We start from the raw sequence: 23,734 nt of genomic DNA on the forward strand, positions 1-23,734 counted from the left end.
GATCAAGGCCCACCCTGAATGGGTGGGGCCACACCTTCATGGAAATCATCTCATCGGAGTTATCACCTACAGCTGGGTGGGGCGCATTTCCATGCAAACACTCAAATAATTCCAATCTGATCAGCACTAATAACGGCTGCCCACACAAGATTACATCAAAGATAATGGCATTTGGGGGACACAATGTATTCAAACTGGCACAATGGATATATTTTTTTATTATGATAGGAAAAGCCAATTGGAAACCATTCAAAGTTTATTCTCCAACATATTAGAAAAAAAAGCACTATATTCTTGTAAGGATCAGAGTTATTACAAGGCTCATCAATGACACATTCACCTGATTCACCTTTCCACTTAACTCATCTACACAGAAATCAGAGAAGTCTTGGAAAATAATAATGGGTTACTGTAGCCTAAACATGTGGTTGACTCCAGTTTCAGGTTCTTCATGTAATGTCCTCCTACTGGAGTGAATCAACACAGAGCTGCATCAATTATGCAGACATTGATCTGGTTTTTGCTTTGTTGATCTCTATACTAACAAGCAGAGAATGCACAATATTTTACACAGTACAGACAGCAACACTTTGCTTAATCTTGCAACAGAATATTAATAACTGTTCAGGTCTGTGCCACCTGAAGCTCCTTGATCATGTTACCATTACCCAGAGTCACTATATTGATGAAATTAACCTGGAGGACCTAGTGAACAGAAAGTGCTTACTTACCTTAATAAGACAAAATGATACAATTATAGTGTATTTTCTGAGGTTCCAGTGGTTTCAGGCTTTTGACTCTTTTCTCCAAGTTGAAAAGCACATCTGTTCTCCTTTTCACTCCTACTGCTAAAAGGAAGCACAATATATTAAGACTGTTGGAGGCAATGTACTGTTCTAATTTGCTAGGCTGCTCAGGCAGGTACCATACAATTGCTTGGTTTGATCAAGGCATCATCAAGGCAATGCTTTCTTCTTGAAGACTGGCGTTCTGGGGCTGGTTGCCAATGATCCTTGACTTGTCTATCACATGACAAGGCATATGGTGGCCTCTTCTCATCTTTCCCTTCTTTTACAGTTTCTGTTGGTTTCAGCTTCTGGATTCTCCCTCTGTGACCTTTTTTTTTTTTTCTTTTTGGTCTGTCTGAATTTCACTCTACCTATAAAGTAATAGTAATCCAGTAATAGGATTAAGATCCATCCTAACTGAGTTGGGCCACACCTTAACTGAAGTAACCTCATCAAAAGGGCCTACTTAAAATAGGTCCACACTCATAGGAATGGATTAGATTTAAGAACATGTTTTTCTGGGGGTACATACAGCTTCAAACGACCACACATATCATATGTGTTGATTTTTCCATTTAAAACGTATCCTGAAAAGATGTGACATATAAGTGTGAAGAAGAATAAGAGAATTCTTCTACCTGGCATAGGGCAGTTTGAACATGTCTTCCTGAAGGCCCTTATGACATGTATATAGTGGCAAGTAAATTATACCTAGTAGATTCAAAGTAACATAAAGAAAACCTACATAAGAAAATCAGAGCTGAGGGTCCTAAGTTTGGAGCACTTTCCCTCTTTGGAAATTAACTATTTTTCATTTGACAAATCCATTTTGGGTTGCTTCTAGTCCCTCAAAGAGAGGGACTGAATGTAGGAAACAAATTGACCAGGTGAGTTAAGGTGTCCCTCATGAATCAGGTATTATTAACCCATCAAGTCATAATTTTAGAGTAGCCAGAAGTACTCAAACTTGCCAGCAATCCACAACCCCAATGGGCCTATTTTTGACATATTGCCATTCTTCCTTCAATATGTACATGCACACACACATACACACACACACACACAGAGAGAGAGAGAAAGAGAGAGAGTTTCAGGTATTTTCCCTAGGATCAGATGACAATGAGGGAATAATATTAAGCCAGAATTCTAGGTCGATTAGGAAAAAAATTCTGATGCCAACCATGGGAGGACTGTACCATATATTTGTGAGTAACTGAGAAGGACAAAGATCAAAGAAACTTCTCCTAGAAGTGGAAATTTAAGTATCCCCTTTAATATCTTCTCTTTGCTGGAAGAAGAGATATCTTTTTGGCTCCCAAAACTTCCTATTCAGTACCAAACATTTGGACTGGGAGGAAAAAACACTGGAAACTGTTTGACATGACGTGTGGGGAATAAGTAGATAGCAGGAACCTTGGGGGTGGGGGCAGGGAAAAAAGCTGTGCAAACTTTAATGCACTGCAGAGGTCCTGTGTATACTACTTAGTTGCTCCCCAACCACCCAAGGCTGGGTGACTTCAAAAGCATGAGCTTCATTTCACCAGAGCTGAGCTGGCTGCGTTCAGTTGCCTTTTACTGATCTTAAGTCCTCATTCTCCGATGGGTTCAACACATCTCCTGGTTGCAACTTCATTTCACTATAGAGCTTCCATGAAGGAAGGGTCAGTGAATTTAAATTATTTACATAAACTTCTTATTCTTTATATACTTTCAATTCCAGCAATGTCTGCCAGTAATACTCCCTGAATAATTAATATGGTATTCATCATCATGGTATCCCACAAAAATTTACTTCTAATTAATGAACTCATTTTATGTGAATAGAAATAAGGCAAATTTAAGGGGCTCATAAAATTCATAGGTCTTACCATACTGCCCGTTATCCAAAGGCAGCTATTTTCAGTGAATGTAAAGGAAGCCAGCCTTTATACTTAACGTTTCATTTGCATTTCTGTCACCTATTTCTATATTCTTGTTTCTAGGCATTCTTTCTCCTTTCAATTCCTCTTGTTTTCAGGGCTAGTTCTCTAGAGTTTTGCTGAATCTTAGAGTCCTTCTTTCTCCACTTTTATAACTGTTAAAATACAAGTACAAATGATGTGAAATTGCATCACAAAAGCTCAAGTATTCAGCATGTGGTTGAAAATCTGTTACTCTTTCCCATTCGTTGCTTTTTTAATAGGTGTACAATATTCATGTAACCCTCAGTGATAAATTTTTCCCTTGGCCTGTTTTTTATTTTGTAGAGATGGAAACATAATATAAATTATTCTGTGATACTTTTCTTTAATTCAATATTGTGATATTGAAATTCATTCATGTTTATGAATACATTTGTTTTCACTGCTATGAACTGTTCCATTTTTATTAAAATAGCACAATTTATCAGTTCTGTTGATGAGAATTTGGGTTGTTTCCATATTTTTGCTCTTATGGATAGCAGTAGTACACATAGATTCTAGTGCATGTGTACATATATGTCCTGGGGGTAATGCAATTGGGGGCAAAACTGCAAATTTTACTAGGAAATGCCAATAAATTGTGCAAAGTTGTTGTAATCTCTAATGGATGAGTTTGCTCCACAATTTTACCACTTGGTGCTTTAATATTTTATTTCCTGAAATAATATTTCACTTTGGTTTTAAACAGCATTTCCGTATTCTTTACTAAATTTGATCATTACTTCACATGTACATTCATTCATAATTTTATTCATGTAAAGTGATTCTGTTGATTTTCATATCTCTTGCTTATTTTTCTACTGGGTTTGTGGTCATTTCCTTATGTATTCTTAAGTTTTTATTATATATTCTGAATACTGTACAATTTTTGTTTCTATTTGTTAAATATGATTAAAGGTTAGTTTAATTTTTTGATTCTTGAGGTAAATGAGTTTAAGAGTTTCTTCAGGTTTTTGGGTTCATAATTGTTTTTTTTGTTTGTTTCTTTTTTTGTCAAAGAGACAGCTACAGTTTGGATTCTGGCAAATTCCGTTTCTTATTTTCAAGCATGGGCTATCATTTCAGTGTGCTTGAAGTGAACAGAAGGGAGGGCTTCAGCATGTGCTCAATACATCATCTCAAAATTAAAACCATTGCAAATATCTCAGTATATATAAACCTGATTGAAAGTTGGTTATACTTGTAGAGTAAAATCACATATAATTTAAACATGTTTTAGCAGTCACCTTGTATTGCTGCATACACATATTACCTCTGCAGTAATAAATCAATATTTTCTTTTAATGCATTTTCTTCAAATATGGTTTGAGCCCACAGAAATACTGTTTTCCTTGTTTTACAGTCACATAATGTTTTTGATTAAAAAATGTATTATCTTGCTTCCTAATTCACTTTGTAGCCTTCCCTTCACAATTTTTTCTATCGATATTCATTAAATATGTGTTCTGAATGTCTTTAGGTTGTGTCAAAATATCACAATTCAACACAGAAACAGATTTCTGGTTCCTGAACTTAATCTAATACTATACAGTATTACAATACTATAATAAGAACAGTGAAATCAAATTCTAAATTTTTTTGAGCAAAGTGTCATCACAAAAATGAAAAAAACAATATAGCATCTTATATGGACTATGTTAAGGAGGATAATACTTATTTTGTTATGTATATTCCAATGTGTTTTTTAAATGTCCTGACTATAATCAACATTCACAGAAATAATTGGAAAGAACATTTAGTATTTTGTTCAATCTTTTGTCAGTTTTAGGCAAAAGAGATGAGATATTAGGAAGAGATGTTATCTGATTAGGATTGTTTTTTTCTCAGAAGGAGTAAAATGGTTTCAATCTTTTAAATCCAATTATGTACAAATTCATCTTCAAAATAAAATCAGTGTATCAAAGGTGTTATTACTATTAGATAGAGATTTCTCAGCTAGCAAGGAAGCCAATTCCATCATTAAGGGTAAGAAATATCAAACACCACTTTCACCTGATAGATCCAGTCTCTTTCATATCAATTTGGCACCAACTTGATCCTACATTTATATCAAAACCATTTAAAATGAAAATCTCTTCTCTTCTAAGAAAGAGATGTGAATTCAGTGTGTGTATAATGTTAAAATTGACTGTTATAAAGTGTAAAAAATATTGTTTTTGAGAAACAGTACAATAATGCATATGTATAGTCTTTGTTAATTTGTCACTAAAATAGTGAGACATTTTTACTAAGAGCTCATTTATATTTATTATTAATATTATTAGAGAAGTTATGTTCTACAGAAAACTCATGCAGAATATGGAGCTCCCCTACTATATTTATTATTTAAATGTACTAATCGAGTAGCAGTTAAAGTCATTCCTTGGTCTCATAGACACTGCTAAACGAGAGAACATTTTTTTCTTTAGGGAGCAACTTTTATCCTAAGAAGAAATAGTTATATCTTAAGAAGCAAAACCACACCAAAAAAGGAGAGAAAATAGTCTATGCAATGGTCTATCTGAAAGATTTATGTTTTGTGTTTTAAACTAATAACATTTCTTAAATCCTTCTCTGTAACTCAAAGAGAGTTACAGAGGAAGAAAGTTATTTATGACATTTAGATCATAGAATTCTATATGCCACATTACTCTCTAACAATAAAGGATACTATTATTCCTATTATTATTATCATTAAATGTCACAAATCCCTGAATGCTGGATTATGATCCCAGAACTGTCGTAAATGCATCATCTCCCACAACACTGTCATAATCTCACAACACTACGTGATAGATAACATTACTGCCTCATTTTCTAGGTGAGGAAAATGGGGCTCTGAAAGATTCAATCATTTGCTCATGTCGTATGGCTACCAAATGGTCCATAGGGACCCAGTGTAACTCCAAAGCTTGACCTCTTTACAATGTAGTAATTAAAATTACAAAAGCAAAAGAAATAGAGTGGTTGATTTTTTTTAGGCATACAAACTTGAAATTTGATTAGCTATGGAAAGACAGATATGAAATAGGCCTATATCAGTCTAATACAGACCCATATATAACACAGGAATGAACAGAAAATCTTGTAGTTGACTTTTTAAAATCAGTTTTATTCATACACGATGCAATCCATCCTAAGTGTACCATCAGTGTTTCCTGGGATAAACACAAAGTAATTCACCTCCACTATCTATATGCAAACATTTCCATTTCTTCAGAAAAGAAAGAAAAAAATCCCATACCCTCCCTTATATTGCCCTATTATTGACATGTAGCCTTGGTATAGTGCCTTTGTTAAAATTAATGCAAGATTATTACAATGTTACAGTTAACTATAGACCTTAGTTTGTATTCATTGTATTTTTCCCATATACCACCTGTACTAGTGACATACATTTGTTCTATTTCATGTGAAAACTTGCTTGTATTTGTACAATAAACCACAGTCATTGCATCATCAATTCTAGGTTTCATTGTTATACAGTCCAGGTTTTTATCTTCTAGCTTTCCTTCTGGTGACATTCATGACACTAATCTTCCCCTTACAACCATATTCACACTCGGCTTTGTTAATTATACTTAAAACACTGAGTTTCCATCACACAGTTTTGTGCTATCCCTGGGAATGACTTTTAAAAGCTTATAGTCAGAATGACTATATAATGAAATTCTTATCCATTTGTTATCCACAAACAAGAGACTTCTTTCTCCACAAGACATTTTCACATGTTGTTTCCTCTGTCTACAGGCTCTCCCACTTTTTGCCTAGCAATCCCAATTACTACTTTACAATAATCACATTATTAATTAACAATTAATAATAATTAATAATCAGGAAAACCATAATTAGGTTAAACTCCCCATTTGGACCTTTTACACTTGACCTCCTCCTTTCTTTGCTTTATTTCTCTCCTTATCACTTATCACTAAAAATTTTGGGGTGTGTTTTACTTGTTTATTATCTGACATCAGACTACAATGTTTCTTAAATAGTAACAGGTGAATTTTAGCCAATTCACTATTGTAGCTGCAGCATCTTGAATGTGCCTGTTAAATAATGAATGTTCAGTAAGTGTTTGCTGAATATATCCATGAATGGAATTACTTCTGTAATATTTGAAACAAATGTTTTTTTCTCTTCTGGTATAAGGGTATACCAGAAGGTATAAGGGTATACCCTGAAGGAAAAGTCCACAACTGTTTTTGCTCACTTGCCACAGTGCCAGAAACACACTAGGTCTCATTAAATACTTAATGAAAGTATAAGTAAGTGTTCAGGCTCAGGACCCTCCTGTTTTGACAGAGAACACCGCACATCTATGTATATCCCTTTTAGAGCTGCTCCCGTGCTGGTTCACTGTAACCCAGATTAGCCACCACAGTGATCACAGCAAAACAACAACAACAAAAAAGAACTTCCTCTGTGCCGGGCATATTTTATATGCCTCATTTATTTTTTACAAGAATTTTATTAGGTGAGTAATATTGTTGCTATTCCCCACATTCCCCTGTTCCATTTTAGAGATGAGGAAACTAAGACCAGAGTTGAAGCAGCCTGCCCAGAGTCCACCTCTAGTAAGTAGCTATCCCAGGATTCAAGTCAACATGCGCTGGGACCTGAGCCTGTGTTCTTAACCCCCACAGTACCAGATTGAGTGCTGCTGTATGTTCTCGGCTTTGAGTGCTAATGCACTGCATCTTGATTAATTCAGACTGAGAATCCCTTGACAGTCTGTTTTCTTTCATTGGCTCTGTAATAGTCTTTAGATGTTAAAATTCTATTTTAGCTCAGATTTTCTCCATGATCAACATAAAATTTCTACTTTTAAAAACGTATTTAAAAAAATTTAGACATATTTTTACAACCTTTTAAAACATGGAACTATTTTAAAGACTAAGGAAAATGTTCGTTCTTGAAAACATTCTTAGCCATGGCTTGAAATATGTGAACTTCTGGTGGTTGTGGTTTAAGCTCTCAAAAGTGAAAATAAATTAAAGAAAAACATATTTATTGTCAATGGATATTGAAAGGAAATAACAATTAGAAGAAGTCAGAAGCATTCTAATGCATGGAAGAGGAATTTTGTGTTTAGGTGGTAGAAACGAATGCATTTTTTGTGTGTGTAAATTCAAGAAAAACTGAAAAGACTTGTCAGAATGTTCTAAGTTAAAAAAAAAAAAAGAAAAGGAAAGAAAAAAAAGAAAACATTGCTCTGGAGAGAGAGAAAACAGGTGGAACTTTGGATTTTTTTTTTTTTTTAAACAGCCATGAGAAGATACAGGAAACTGACCAAATAGATTTCAAATTCCTGGTCAAGGCTACACTGTGTGCCCTCCATGCCAGTCACCTTATCAACAGAAACCTCTCATTACGGGTATTTGCTTTATAATTAAGACACAGGAAAATGAGCCAAAAAATTAGAGAATGATTATATCTGCTGTTATAGCACCACCACTGTAGAAGTTTAGGATGTATATTGAACGGAGATTGTATGTAGGTACAATAAGTTCATGAAAGGCATAAATTTTAGAATGAAATACTTCTCTGGAGCATAGAGAGAGAGCATAGATGCATGTGCATAAGAACTACATGAAGGTAACATTTATATTCCCAGCAGGGCACCCAACTTCCCCCAGCTAGCTAGGACATATATATATGTATATATTGCTAATATTAATAACATTTCTTGGTATAGTTAACCATCTGTTGTAAGTTCTTGTATACAAGTTTGGGCTAAGTACATACAGCTTTTTTATACACTGCTTTTTATTTCTTCAAAACTAATGATTTATATTTGTAAAATCTTAAGATATAAAGGCATTTTTTTTTATGCATTAGAGCTCTGACCTAAAATGACAAACAGACAGGGTAAATGAAAAGGATTTGAAGATTTTATAGGGAGTAACATTGTTTAGATCAACTAAGGGTTTTACTTTAATAGCAATAATAATAATTAAAACAAGTGTCAGTTTTGAGTACTTATATGGCAGATAATGCATTTAGAATTTACAAGCATAGATTTTTGTCTAAATTTTACAAACTGGAAAATTATTTATTGCCCCCACTTTTCACACATAGACACTGAAAGCTGGAGAGCTAAGGAACTTGTCAGGGAGCACCTATCTACCAGTGGTTAATTCAAGCTAGGAATGCCCAATTCAATCATTTCAAAACAAAACAAAACAAAACAAAACAAAAAGCCAGGGTAGGCAAAGAATGGAAAACACTAACATTGCTGCTCAGTAGCAAATCTGAAATTGTGGTAGATGATACAAAAAGCACCCCGTTTTATTGAAGGCTTCCTGGTTCAACACTGATTCTGCTTTGGGAGAGAAGCTTTGTCCATTTTCCTCTGTGACCACCGGCTCCACCTTATGGGAGATTTTTCTTCCCATTATCAAGTATTGCTAAACAATCCCATAGGTTGAATATGGGAGATCAAACATCAGCTCACAAATGGTTTAGTCAACTTACCGAAGGAGATGACTCTAGAAATTTGGAGACTGACCTTTCCTGAAATAAAATATTGTGCATCTGAGTGTCCCAGTGCTGAGCTAAGATGTGCTATAGCCCTGGAAATCTGATCATGGATTTGGATTAAGAATCCAGACTGTAGTCATCCTGAATGGCACTCCATGACAAAAGCTCAGCATAAAATTCCACTTAATTGCAAACACTCTATTGCTTAGTACTTTGCATGCATCTGATGTTTAGAAAATCAAAGAGGTTCATAAATTATGGGAACTTCAATCCAAAATACAACTAATGATCTCATTGGAAGTGTACCCTTGATAATATAACGCAGAGAGCAAATGAAGTTTTAAACCATATGGATCTTTATGTAATGAATTAGGAAATATTTATTTGCCTTATGGATTGTTGTAGTAAATTTTGGTTTGGGGGTTTATAAATAAGGAGGAAAATCTATAATGGATCCCTGGTTGGCACATTATATCCTGAGAATCTATCATGGGTAGTGTATTTAGTGTTTCAAGTAGTTCAAGCCAAACATGCATTTAGTGAGAAAAACTGTACCTGAGTTGAATGAAATATTAGCCATTTTAAAGAAAGTGCTTTAAGATCATTCATTGCAAATACATTTCTATGTTTCCCTGATTTGACACACATTTTTTCATAAGAAAATTTAGAAATGTCTAGAAAGGCACAGGTAACACAAAAAAGAACATTGCAGAATTTTATATAAGAACATTGCATTTATGTAAAATGCCAAATGATATACCAGTCCCACAATGGAAAACAAAAAGAATGAATACAAATTAATCTTTATTTCCTAAGCAGGCATCTTAATTACTCTTTTATCTTCATAGAAAGTAGATTGTTGATATTTAAATGTTAGATAGTAATAATTGTCATAAAATTGAAGGTAATGCCCTCAATTTCCTGATATGAGGTCATTAGTATACCTTGAAATAATCAACACTGTTAACTGTGCCAGTTTGGATGCATTATGTCCCCCAAAATGACATGTTCTTTGATGAAATCTTCTGTGGGCAGATGCATTAGTGTTGATTAGGTTGGGAATCCTTTGATTGAGTGTTTCCATGGAGATGTGACTCAATCAACTGTGGGCGAGACCTTTGATTGCACCCAATCAGGGTCGGTCTTAATTGAATCACTGGGGTCCTATAAAAAAGTTCACAGACAAAAGGAGGTGCTGCAACCAAGAGAGACACTTTGAAGAACACACAGGAGCTGACAGTGGAGCTGGAACACTACCTGGGATCTGCAGACACCAGCCACGTGCCTTCCCAGCTAACAGAGGTTTCCCAGATGCCATTGGCCTTCCTTTTATGAAGGTATGCTTGTGTTGATGCCTTCATTTGGACATTTTCATGGCCTTCAGACTGCAACTTTGTAACCAAATAAACCCCCTTTGTAAAAGCCAATCCATTTCTGGTATTTTGCACAATGGCAGCATTAACAAACCAGAAGAGATTCTGGTACCAGAGAAGTGGGGTGCTGCTGCATTTGCAAATAACAAACATGTTGGAACAGTTTTTTAAATGGATAAGGGGAAGATTCTGGAAGAACTGTGAGGAGCTTGAGAGAAAAGGCCTAGACTGCTTTGAAGGGATTGTTGGTAGACATATGGACTTTAAAGATACTTCTGACGAAGAATTGAGCAGAAATGATGAATGTGTCATTGCAAACTGGAAGGAAGACAATCCTTGTTTTAAAGTGGTAAAGAATTTGGCAAAATTGTGGCCTGGTATCAGATGGAAGGCAGAATTTGAAAGTGACAAGCTGTAGTACTTAGCTGAGAAGATCTCCAACTACGTCTGGAGGATATGGCCTGGCTTCTCCTTGCAGCTTATAGTAAAATGCTACAGGACAGAGATAAGCTGAGAAATGAACTGGTGGGTTTGAAGAAACCAGAAACTAATAGTTTGGAAAATTCCAGGTTTCCAGAAAGTGAGACCCCAGAAACTAGAGCCCCACATGAGGATTTAATGAAAACTGGAACTCAACCACCATTTCAGTACAAGCCAAGATTGGAGATGGAGTTTTCCAGAAAGAATATGTGGGAAGTCCTACTTTCTGATGGTTTTGACCCCTGTGTGCTTCATGCAAAGCCAACAAGACTTTTGCAAGATCTGTATTAATGGAGCCACTGTCAGTCTGGACTGGAGGAAATGGAGAAGGAAAAAATTGAAGGAAAAATTTCTTCAAAGGCAGAGCCATGGAGGTTGAGGTCTGGAGTCAAGAGGTCTTGGGAAGGGAGAGCCGAGTGACCCACACACTTTGGAAAGGGTGAATTTGTCCCAGAGGCAGAACACAGGCCTTCTGCCTTCATGTTTAGGAAAGAGTGCTGTGACCCCAGGCCCCAGAGGGGGTGGGGCATATTCCCCCAGGGATTGGGGAGATCTTTGACACCATCCCACTGTTCAGAGAGGGGAGAGCCTTTGCCCCAGAGAGGCAGAGTTTGGGTGGTACCCCAATATTTGGGGAGGGTGTGGCTGAGAAGAAAGTGGTCTCCCCAATGTGTGGATATGTTGGAGCACTCACCTCAGTGTTTGGAGAAAAAAGGGCTGTCCCAAAGGCCCTTGGACAGGGTTGGACTCTGTTCTCTCAAGTCCCAAGGATAAAACATTGTTGTTCTATAAATGACTCTCAGACTTTGAAATGTAATTAAGTTTGCCCTACAGGTTTTAGAATTGTTTTGTTCCCTTAAACCCTGTTTTCCTTACTGTTTCTCCCTATGGCAATTAGAATGCTTGTCCTATGATTGTCCCTCCTTTGTGTATTGGAAGCAGATAACTTATTCTGAGTTTCACAGGTCCACAGCCAAAGGGGAATTTTGCTTTAGGACAGAAAATGCCTGTAACTGATTTTGATGAGATCCTGTTTTTACCTACTGTTACTGAAATGATTTAAGTTTCTGTGATATTGTGATGGGATGCATGTATTTTGTATATGGAAAGATCATGTCATTTTTGGGTCCAGGGGTTGGAATGTACCAGTTTGGATGTATTATGTCTCCCAAAATGACATGTTCTTTGATGCAATCTGTGTGGGCAGATATATTAGTGTTGATTAGTTTGGAATCCTTTGATTTAGTGTTTCCATGGATACGTGACTCAATCAACTGTGGGTGAGACCTTTGATTGGATAGTTTCCATGGAGGTATTACCCCACTCATTCAGGGTGGGTCTTAATTGAATCAATGGAGTCCTATAAAAAAGTTCACAGACAAAAGGAGGTGCTGCAACCAAGAGAGACACTTGGCTGAGAGTGGAGCTGGAACACTACCTGGGATCCGCAGATGCCAGCCATGTGCCTTCCCAGCTAACAGAGGTTTCCCAGATGCCATTGGCCTTCCTTTTGTGAAAGTATACTTGTGTTGATGCTTTCATTTGGACTTTTTCATGGCCTTTAGTCTGTAACTGTGTAACCAAATAACCCTCCTGTATAAAAGCCAATCCCTTTCTGCTATTTTGCATAATGGCAGCATTAGCAAACAGGAACACTAACCATAATCACAGATGGTTAAATAATTCACCTGAATGTCCAAAAGGTTATCATTTTAAATGCCATCTCTCAGGAATTCATACATTTATTGTATTTAATTCAAATTAAATTTTGCTTGATCATTTGTGGAAACTGCTGAAGTTCCATGATACTCATGCTAGACATTAATTTTATGTATCAGACATTGCCATTTTCCTGGTAATAATGGTGTTCTTACAGGTAACATAGAGATGTAGTGGTTTTCTCCACTTTCCAAACTTGATATGTGATGATTTTAGCCAATGTATGAGAAAAACTACACAATAAGATGAAAGCCATTACTTAGCTTCAAAAGATGTCAATTGCACTGTCTTACCAAAAAAAAAAAAAAAAAAAGATCTTACACAGGGAAAAAAGTTTAACAAGTTGCATGAAGTTTTGCATTAGTGAGATGCAGAAACTATGCTTTTTGCCTATACTTCATATACCAATATGTTCCAACAATACAATGATAGAGTAAGCCGAAACTGTGATCTTCAGGTGATGATTTTAACAAGTTACTGTGGTGAAATTTTTGTGGTGAAAATTTTTTATACCTTACAGTTAAAAATTATTAATTAAGAACAAGCTATATTTTAATATGTTAGCTATGTAGAAGGCAGAGATAGTGAATATTAGAAAATTTATGCATTTAATTAATTAGTAACTTGCTTTATTATGTTTTGGTCTTGATGTGCCTGGCAACAATACGGCATCCAGAAACACTGAGATAAATAAGACACAATTCTTGTTTTTAAGAATTAGTCATTCATGTATTTATTCTAAGTCATCAACACCCTTTTGTTTGCTTTGCCTTTGAAAATCAATATACCTTTTCTTAAACTTAAATTTTCTACTCTTTATATTGAAACAAATTTTGATTTTTGGAGAGTTAAAAACTTATTAAAAAGAGTTCCCATATACCCTTTATCTAGCTTCTCCTAATATTATACCTAACATAACCAAAATACATTCATCAAAACTAAGAAATTCACAACAGCACATCACTATTAACTGTAGACTTCATTAGAATTTCATCAACTTTTTTAATAATGTATTTTTTCTTTTCCAGGATCCAGTCCAGGATACCATATTGCATATAGAAATGTCCTGTTGTTTCTGCTTAAATTTTTCTTACTACTTTTAACATACACCAGTGGATCTTACCTGAAATAATTATTACTGTGGTGTTCAACGATGATTTTTAAAATTTCTTTCACTTCCATATATATATATATATATATATATATATATATATATATAATTCTTCTGTAATGAGGATATGGACTTTCTCCCCAATTTATTTATTTATTTAATTACTCATTAATATTAGTATGGACTTATGGATATATATTTTATATTTTGCATTTTAATCCAATATCTTATGTATTTTGTTGATGAAATTGTCCCAGCTTTGGCCATGGTAATACTGTCTTGGCTCCTGTGTCCTATTAACAGATCTCTCTTTCTCTCTCTCTCTCTTTTTTTTTAAGTGCTTGTTTACTTACACTACCCTCCATATTTATCTTTTATTTTCCCTGCTCCTGTCTGGAATCATCTGTTTCTTTGGAGAGCCCAAATCATTTCATGGAGGGTGGAATTTAGAAACCAAGCTCTGGGCACAAGTGTGCTTGTTGTTACTCTGGTGTCACTGCTTCTGGGACCTCTCAGCGGACAGAGCTAAGAAATACATGTAGGTTTCCTGACCGAAGTATGTATATTTTGCCTATCTATCTATCTATCTACCTACCTATCTGTGAATGATGTATTTGGCATGTATATACAGATATATATATGTATATATAGAGAAAGAGATAAAAATGAGTCCATACTGATTTATTTGACTCTAATCTAGCACCACAGGGATTCCCTTGCTTACTTGCAATTTACTTTTCTGATAGAGAGAAACCTAAGTTCCACTGTCTACAATTTATTAACTTATTTGTTTATACCTATTATCTATGAAAGTAGTTTCATAATTGCTAATTGCACTCCTCTAAAAACAAATTTGCCAACTGTAGCACTTTGTTTATAAACAATCATTTTTTCTTTAGCCTTATAGTTGGTAAGGTTTTAATATGCATATTTGTTTGTATTATCCTGAGAGCAAACATAAGGTTTCTGGATCAGAGACAGACTGTAACTTACAGCCATTTCATATCAGTTCCCCGTAACACATCTCACCTTAAGGGTGATGCAATACAAGAATCCCAAAAAGTATGAGAACTTGGAATTTCTATAGGCTTACATGTTCTCCAGTTCCCATCCTCCCCTCCTGGGAAATGGAGAAAAAATTTATCTCCATAATGTAAACAAACCCTCTGGAATGCAAGCAAAAGGCTCAGGGGTTCATAGCCCATTGAAATGTAAATACTTTAGAGATAAATCCCCAAATCTCTCTGTAGGTCTCTCACTACACAATTAACTTCGAATGTGTGCCCTTTAACCCAGGCTTCCATTTATTTATTTTCTTTGCTCAGAAAGTGCTAATCATGCAGAAACATAAAATATTTTCTCTACAGTTAGACAAGAATATCCAGTCAAAATTCTATTTCCTAAGAGTTTTTAGGTCACCTCCTTTTCCCACAATCTCTTTGGTAAGATTATGCATTTATAATACAGTCAGATTCATTTACCAGAGCCTGCATTTCATCTTAGAATCCTTTGAAACTCTGATTTTTTAAAAAACATTTACAGAGAAAAGTTCACTCTTTGTGCTCTGCAGTTCTATGAGTTTTGACAAATTTTGAGTCCAGTTGCATGACCCCATTAGAAAACCTACAGAACAGTTCGATCATCCTAAAAATTCCATTGTGGGGCCTCTTTGTGGTCATATCCACATCCTACCACTGAACATCACTTCACTGGTCTATTCTTTGTCTCTATAATTATGTGTTTTCCACATGGATTATTAATATCTCACTCTCTATCTAATTATTTCTTTTTTGGTTAACTTTTGTCTTTGTTTACCCAGGGTACACAGTAAACATTTGAAAACAATCTGAATATAATATCATACTTCTTCATGTGTAGTTTAAAGAACTTATAACAGCATACTTCCAATTCCTCCATCTCACCTTTTATGTCAATGTGGCTATAAATTTGACTTCTCCAAATGTTACAGAAAACACAACACATTTTATTCTTTGATTTTAAACAGTCAATTATCACTTAAGACAGTTAAAAATGAAAAAAAAAAGAAAATTAATATTTCATTTCTGAGTGTGGATTCAATCTCTGACCCATATCATATTTCTTCCTTCTTCTTGTGTAGTCTGTTGTCAATGAATTCTCTCACATTTTGTTTTACATTCATATTTGGTTTCCAGATTGATGGAATTTTTTCTTCTTTCAGCTTTAAAAGATAACACTCCATTGTCTTCTTGCATGCAAGACCTCTAAAGTGATACCCATTGTAATTCTTATCTCTTGTGTTTTACATACTTGCAAACTGTAGTTTCAACCACATCAAAGGCATACCACATGGGAAATTTCCAGAAAAGAACTGTGATTGCCCCATCTTGAATTAGCTGACAACCAGTAGTTGAATCATCTTTAGGTAGGGAGAAACTGACAATTTACATAAAATGGCTTTTTTTTTTTAATGGAAAAAATACAAAATATGATAACCAAGGTGTGGGTGAATTTGGGACAAACAACCTCTATCATATTTTTCTAGTATGTTCATTGTTGTTTGAATCCTAATGAAGATTATTTCTGTTTCTTACATTTAGTACTCTATTTGTAATCTACAGATCTGGTAACACATAGTAGGATTTGTGGTCAGGAGTTGAGCTCTGGATTCAAAATCAGGTCTACATTTTTCCTGTATGTAAATTGCTTAGTAGAGGAGTTGCATAGTGGTAATCAGTAGACATTGAATATATGAATAAATGTTAAATCAGCAAATTAACCCATAGTAACTACTTAATCACCACCAAACATCAAAATATGTTGACTTTGTTCCTATTTCATTCCTTTATTTGCAGGAAAGTAATTTACAGAGTTTTTTTCATTCAATAAAAATATTCCAATTATTCTGCAGAGTCAAACAACTCATAATTCCTATGGGCACAGTTAATATCCAAATACTGTATATTTGGAGTCTTCTCCATGACATAAGTTTCCTTCTAAAATCACCTGAAATAGTACAACTTAAAAAACCTTTGCTGTAATTTTTTCTTCTGAAATCTGGGACATCATATAGGCTTATAAAGAACTCTCCCTGGAGGTCAATGAGCAGTGTTTTTGCTACTTAGCAGCTTGGGTATTTGTTAATATGATCCATAAATATTTTGGGGGGTTGCAGGTAGTATTAATGTATATAATCATCTGTCATACTCTTCAATTCTCTAATGAAAGGAGACTGTGCAAAGTTTGGAGAGAAAACATAATGTTCAGAAGTGAGAAAATGTCCTCCAAACTTTAGTAACCATCTTTGCTGTCAAAACCAATTATAGTTTTTGCTTTAATCCTCGAATTTTCTTTAATAAGATTTGCAAGAACATATTTTATATATTTACTACTTTCTCATTTTCACTTGCAGAACATAGGCTATGCAATATTTATCATTTGTCTCTTTTAAGTAACAACATGTACATTGTTGATGCCAGGATTTGCTGGCTTGTGTAAACTTATTTCCTTCTCACTTTCTTTTGTGGCTTAGCAAATGTTTTAATAATGGTTTTGCACTATTTTATTCACTTATAATATTAACGCCTTGCCCTTATTGGATAGCACTTTTTTCTTACTTAGATACAAACAGTTGTAGTGAACAGGGGCTAGTGCACAATCCAATTTAGTTAAATTGTTATTTGCTCTAAATTCTATATGTTCAGTCTCTAAATGTCTTTCTTAATGAATAGAGAAAAGTAATAGTAGCTCATTTTGGTATTAGGGCCATTTCCTCTTTGTTGCTCTCCAATTAAAAAAAAAAAAAGGTGACAAAAATAAGAGAAACAAAAACTGTTCGTTTATAATCAGATTGGATTTTTATGGTGAAATGAGGGTGGGGAGAAGCCCCAAACTTAAACACTAATGTCCAACCTTGGGGAATATTTAGAATAACATCATGGAAGTCTTTTCAGTGAAGTATAACTTTGTATGTGCTGAGGGAATGGAAAAATTGGGAGTTGGATAGAATCGCTAATATCCAGAACGGACAAATTAACCCTGTTACAGTGCCACATTGTTACACCTTTTTCCTCCACTTAGTACCATCTGAAATAAATCTGCTTTCCATATTTTTATTTTCCTTATATAGTTAATTTAAATTTAATTTCTGACTTTTAAAGTAATGCAGAAGCCATAAAGCAAGGTAATTGTATTTTGAAAATGCTAGAAAAAACTTGCCAAACTAGAATTTTATATCCATGAAAATATTTTTAAACAATGAAGGGAAAACAAAAACATTTTCAGAAAAAACACAAGCTAAAAGAATTTGTCACTAGCATACCTGCACTATAAAAGCCATTGGAGGAGATTCCTTAGGCTGAAGAAAAATTATAGCTGTTGAAAATGTACATCTACCTAAAGGAATAAAGAATGCAGAAATGGTAAATATAAGGTAAATTTATTTTTCACCAATTTTGAACATCTTTATTGGAAAATATAGTATAAAGTTTACAGCATTGCAGAAATATAATATATGACAATAATGGCACAAAATACTGTAAAAGGGAAATGATGGAAAACTGATATAAAGTTTTTACATTAAATATAAGGTAAAATAAAATCATTTGAAGAAACTGGATGCTGTGTTAAGGATAAATACTCTAAATTCACAGCAAACACTAAAAAAAAAAACAAAACAAAGCAAAGAACTATAACTAATTTGATAATAGAAGCAATAAAGTGAAATACACATACAAAAAAAAATCCATGATGTATTAAAGGGCAGGGCAAAGGAAAAAAAAGAACAGAGGGAAAAACTACAAGAGAAAAAGCTGGTAAGATGATTGACTTAAATAGTCCAACATTCCAATTAAGGCTGAGATTGACAGACTGTATGAAAAAAATCCAAGTACGTGTTGTCTGTAAGAACCAAACTTTCAATATACAAACACCAATACATTGAAGTAAAATATTGAGAAATATACAACAAGGAAACATTTATAAGGTAGCTAGCAGAGATATATTAACATCAGACAAAGTAGACTTTAGGATAAGGTATATTAGCTGGAATAAAGAAGAATATTTCAGAATAAGAAGAGGGCAAATTTGTTAAGAAGACATAACAAGCCCTTAATTACAGAGTTTAAGAATATGTGAAGAAAAACAAACAGGCAAATGAACAAACAAAACAATAGGAGAAAAAGTCAGTTCCAAAATTATAGAGACCTCTCAGTAATTGATAGAAAAGCAATAGAAAACACATTCCATTCTTTTCAAATGTATATGGAATATACCATGTATAGAATATATACGAAGATAGACCTTGTACTCAGCCATAAAAAATGGATCATAAATTTAGGATAAAAATTAAATAGAGTGTTTTCTATGACCAGAATGTAATTAATGAAGAAATCAATAGCCCAAAGGTACCAGGAAAATCTTCAAGTATTTGGACATAAAAGGATCACCTTTATAAATATCCCAGTATTCCATGATCAAAATGACCACACAAGCAGAAATGAAAAAACATTCTAAAATAAATTATAATACATATGAACTATTTAGAAATGTGTGGTATTTTAATAAAAAACTTCACTTACAGAAGACCACAGGCCAAGAAGTCTTCCCTGGTGAATTTGTCAAGTAATCAAGAGAGAAATCATATCAACACTATGCAAACTCTGAAAATAGAGTGGAGCGATGAAACTTCAAATCATTTTATGAAGCCAACATTACCATGATACCTAAACCAGATAAAGATGTTGCAAGAAATATTCCCCATAAAGTTACCAAATAATCTATTCAATTATCAAATTTACCAGGCAATATAGCAAATGATATTACATCATTACCAATAGAGATTAACCCAATGAATGCAAGATTAAAGTAACATTCAGAAAACTTAAACAATGTAATTCACTGTGTTAATAATGGAAAAAAAGAAAATATCATCATCTCAAAACATGGAAAAAAGCATTTGACCAAATTCCACATTCATTCATCATAAAATTCTCTCCAGCAAACTGGAAATATGAGTACTTTCATAACATGATAAAGGGCATCTAAAACAAAAACAAAACAAAAGCAAACACAACAAATACTGTATGTAAGGGTGAATGCTTTCCCCCTACCACCAGTAACAAGTTACAGACATCTAGGATTGCCAATCCTGTTCAACATTGCCCTCAGTGTGCTGGTTAGTGAAACAAGGCAAGAAGAAGAAAGAAAAGACAGTCTGATTAAAAAGGTAGAAGGAAAACTGACTTTGCAGATTTATGATCATATACATCAAAATCCTAAGAAAAAAACCCAAAAACCTGAAAAAAGCTACTAGAATTTATAAATGAATTTAACAAGTCTATTATAAGATACAAGGTCAATGTACTGAAATCTATGTTCTATTTAATACTAACACACAGTGGAAATGAAATTAAACTATAAAGGTCATACGCAATAGCATAAAAGCAAGAAATGCATGTGGATGAATATAACAGAATATAATTAATACATATACACTAAAAATTACAAAATATTGCTCAGAGAAACTGAAGCAACCCAAATAAATGGAGAAATTCACCATAATCATGGACTGGAGGGAAAAAATATTGTTGAAATGCTACCTGTACACAACTACAAATTCAGCAAAATCCAAATAAAAAATGCCATCAGATTTTATTTTAGGAAAACACCAATTGATGCAAAAAAAAAAATTCATATTAAAATGAAGAAGAAAATTAAAATTGGAGAAGTTAGAATATCTGATTTCAAGATATACTCTAAAGTTCCAGTAATCAAGAGAATGTGATGTTGAAATAAACATAGACAGAACAGTAAAACAAAATAGAAAGCCTAGGAATAGACTTATACCTATAAGTTCAGCTGATTTCTGACAACTGGTGAATGGATAAAAAATTATGTATTATAGCCATAAAATAGAATACTATTCATCAATTAAACATAATGGGAAGAAACTATTGAGATACAAAAATATTGTGAATAAATCTAAAAAGTAATGCTATGCCTAGCAAAAGAACCAAGCACATATGAGTAAATATTGTATAATTTCTATAATATGAAATTATAGAATAGGGAAAACTACTTTATAGTGAGAGAAAGCAGATGGGTAATTGCTTGGGGAAAAAAACATAATTAGTTCTTACAATGTATTTGTGGATTCATTTTTTGTACATGGATGGTTATATCTTCTGTAATTAATGACAATTTTCTATCTTTCCTTTAGCTTCTTACAGATTATGATCTCTGGTTCCTTTTGTCTTTTCCAATTCTTAAATGCAATTAGCATCCAGTTTCTCCATTAACTAAAATGTTGACTGTAATTCAAGTTAAGGAAATTCTCTTCTCTTCTAATTTTGATTACATTTTTTAAAACCAGTTGTTTAACATCTATATTTTAATGTGCTGAATTCCACTTACAAAATTTTCTGATGGCATGCCTTTATGCATTCTCTAGACAAACTAATTGTTGGAATTCTAGTGTAATTGTTAGAAAAATAAGTGAACAACAAAATTAGAGTGAAATAAAATGTAATATCTGTATCAACAACAAAGAAATCTCAATATGAAAGGCAAAAGGAAAAAAAGAATGAAAAACAGTGAACCAAATATTCTAGAAAAGTAAATATTGATAAATGAAATCCACATAAACAAAAGATCTTTGGGTTTAAGATTCCCAATAATTTTAAAAAATTTGAATGGGTGAAGGGACCAAAACATTTTAAGACATGAAACAAGCACCAAAATGGAATTTCAATTTATTAAATTCTTCCTTAGGGAGATGAAACATCTGATGATGAACTATAAGACCATGAGCATATAAATAATTGACCCTGGGATGTATTTTAATTGCTCACCATTAATCATAATTTAGGTTACTGAATTATAATATATGTTTGAAGAAAAATAGGAGCTAAACACCTAAATATAATGGTATATATTGAAGCTAATGAGGTTTTATTTAACAGTGGGATGAAAAGTGACAATTCTAACTTTTCATTTAGGTTACTGAATTATAATATATGTTTGAAGAAAAATAGGAGCTAAACACCTAAATATAATGGTATATATTGAAGCTAATGAGGTTTTATTTAACAGTGGGATGAAAAGTGACAATTCTAACTTTTCATTTATTATTATCACATATGCAATGCAAGTAAAAAATATTTTTTTTTCCTTTTCTGCTAATTTAATTTACTATATCACTTAAACTCAAGATTACGGATTTAAAATGAGTTCCACTCAGAAAACTATTAACACTTATTTAAACAATAGCTTAAATCATCTTGCTCAGAATCATGGTACACATAAACATTGACGAGTGCAAAATTCAGAAAGTCATTTATGCATTAAAGTCTGCATTCCAGGAGATTTGAGAGTTAACTCTGAGGGAAGGAGAACAAATTTCACTTTTTCTGAATAATTAAAATATTGGTAGCTGGCATTTCAGAAGTGTTTCCTAAGTGCCAGTATTTTAGGCAGATCTCTAAAGATACATGCCCTACCACCACCACACACCTGTGTTCCTGTCTCCTGGTTATTCAAACTCAAATCTTGGTAACGTTGTGAAGGAACTTTTCTGATGTCTTTTGCTGAAATTTAAAATTCAACTGCATTTTTCATTTGGGTCCAATGTATTTTTCATGAGCCCTTAAAAGTGGAAGAGCAAGGCAGAAGATTTAGGAGCAGTAAAAGATGAAAAGCAAAGCACAGATGTGTCAGAGAGGAGGTCAGACAGATTAGAAGCATTGACTTGGCTGTGATTTGGATTTGAAGATGGAGGAAGGAGACACCCACCAAAGAATGCAGTCAGCCTTTGGAGGCTGAAGGTGACCCACAGTTGACAGCCAGCTAGGAAATGGGGTCCTCAGTCCTACAGAGTTGTGGAACTGAGTTCTTCCAACAACCTGAGAGAACTTGGAAGCAGATTCATTTCCAGAGCTTCCAGAAAAGAACAAGAGCCTTGTCTACAACTTGATTTGGGTCTTGGTGAAACCTGGAGCAGCGAACCAGCTGAGCCACATTGTACCTGGACTTCTGATCTACAAACTGTGAGAAAATAAGAGAAAGTTATTTTAAACTGCTAAGTTTGTGGTATTCTTTTTCTATGGCAACAATAGAAAAGTAAGATAGCCAGGCACTTTTTATTCCTTGCTCCTTAAACAACCCTCTGAGATAGACACTATCATTTATAATTTTTTTTTTTTTTCCGGTGGAAGCAGGGATATTAAGTAGCTTCCCAAAGTCATATAACTATGATGTGGTAGATACAGGATTTGACCCTGTCATCTGATTCCAGAAAACATTCTATTACCTAGCACACCATACAACTCCTAATAATTTATTAGACCAGAAAAATTACCTTGTTTAATGATGTCATCCTTCTATTCATTCCTTTCTTTCCCACCCCCAACCCCCATTATTGACCCATGCTCCCTCTCCTTTTGTTAGATCAATGTGTTTTTTGCACTAGTACGTCATTGAGCTCAAACCTGCCTTTGACTTTTTTGTTTCCTGTTTCTTGCCTCCCTCACCAAATTCTACCCTTCCCTCAATTTATAACTCTGGATTGGTTTCTATAGAAAACATTCCTTGGTTGGGCCATTTTCACTGCTCTCTTATCCTCCAAATTTCCATAGCTCCTTTTACCTAACTATAAAGCACCTTTTTTTTCCCCACTTATCATGCATAGTTCATGGATTTTAGTGTATCTTTTCTAAGACACATTGAATTATAACTACCTCAATGGAAGTGACTTTTTCCATCTTTTATAATGGCCATCATGTCCTCAGTGCATGAATAATATTCAGTAAATCATTGGTGAGTAATTTATTCATTGAAAACTGGCTATATTTTCTCCCATTAACT

The 23,734-nt window shown here is 34.0% G+C and overlaps 1 long non-coding RNA gene across 2 annotated transcripts; it reads right to left on the minus strand.

Annotated features, from left to right (window-relative positions):
* Nucleotides 1-16,007: 16,007 nt before the first annotated feature.
* LOC119516259 lies at nt 16,008-23,121 on the minus strand. 2 transcript variants are annotated; one of them, XR_005213266.1, is made up of 4 exons: nt 22,664-23,121; nt 19,453-19,533; nt 18,195-18,268; nt 16,008-16,094 (listed from the first exon to the last, which is right to left on the minus strand). It is a non-coding gene; the product is annotated as an uncharacterized LOC119516259 (long non-coding RNA). The 2 variants fall into 2 exon arrangements; XR_005213261.1 differs by lacking the exon at nt 16,008-16,094 and having other exon boundaries at nt 18,164-18,268.
* Between the last annotated feature and the right edge of the window lie 613 nt (nt 23,122-23,734).

The sequence above is a fragment of the Choloepus didactylus genome, chromosome 2 (assembly GCF_015220235.1).
Source record: "Choloepus didactylus isolate mChoDid1 chromosome 2, mChoDid1.pri, whole genome shotgun sequence".
Taxonomy (NCBI): domain Eukaryota; kingdom Metazoa; phylum Chordata; class Mammalia; order Pilosa; family Megalonychidae; genus Choloepus; species Choloepus didactylus.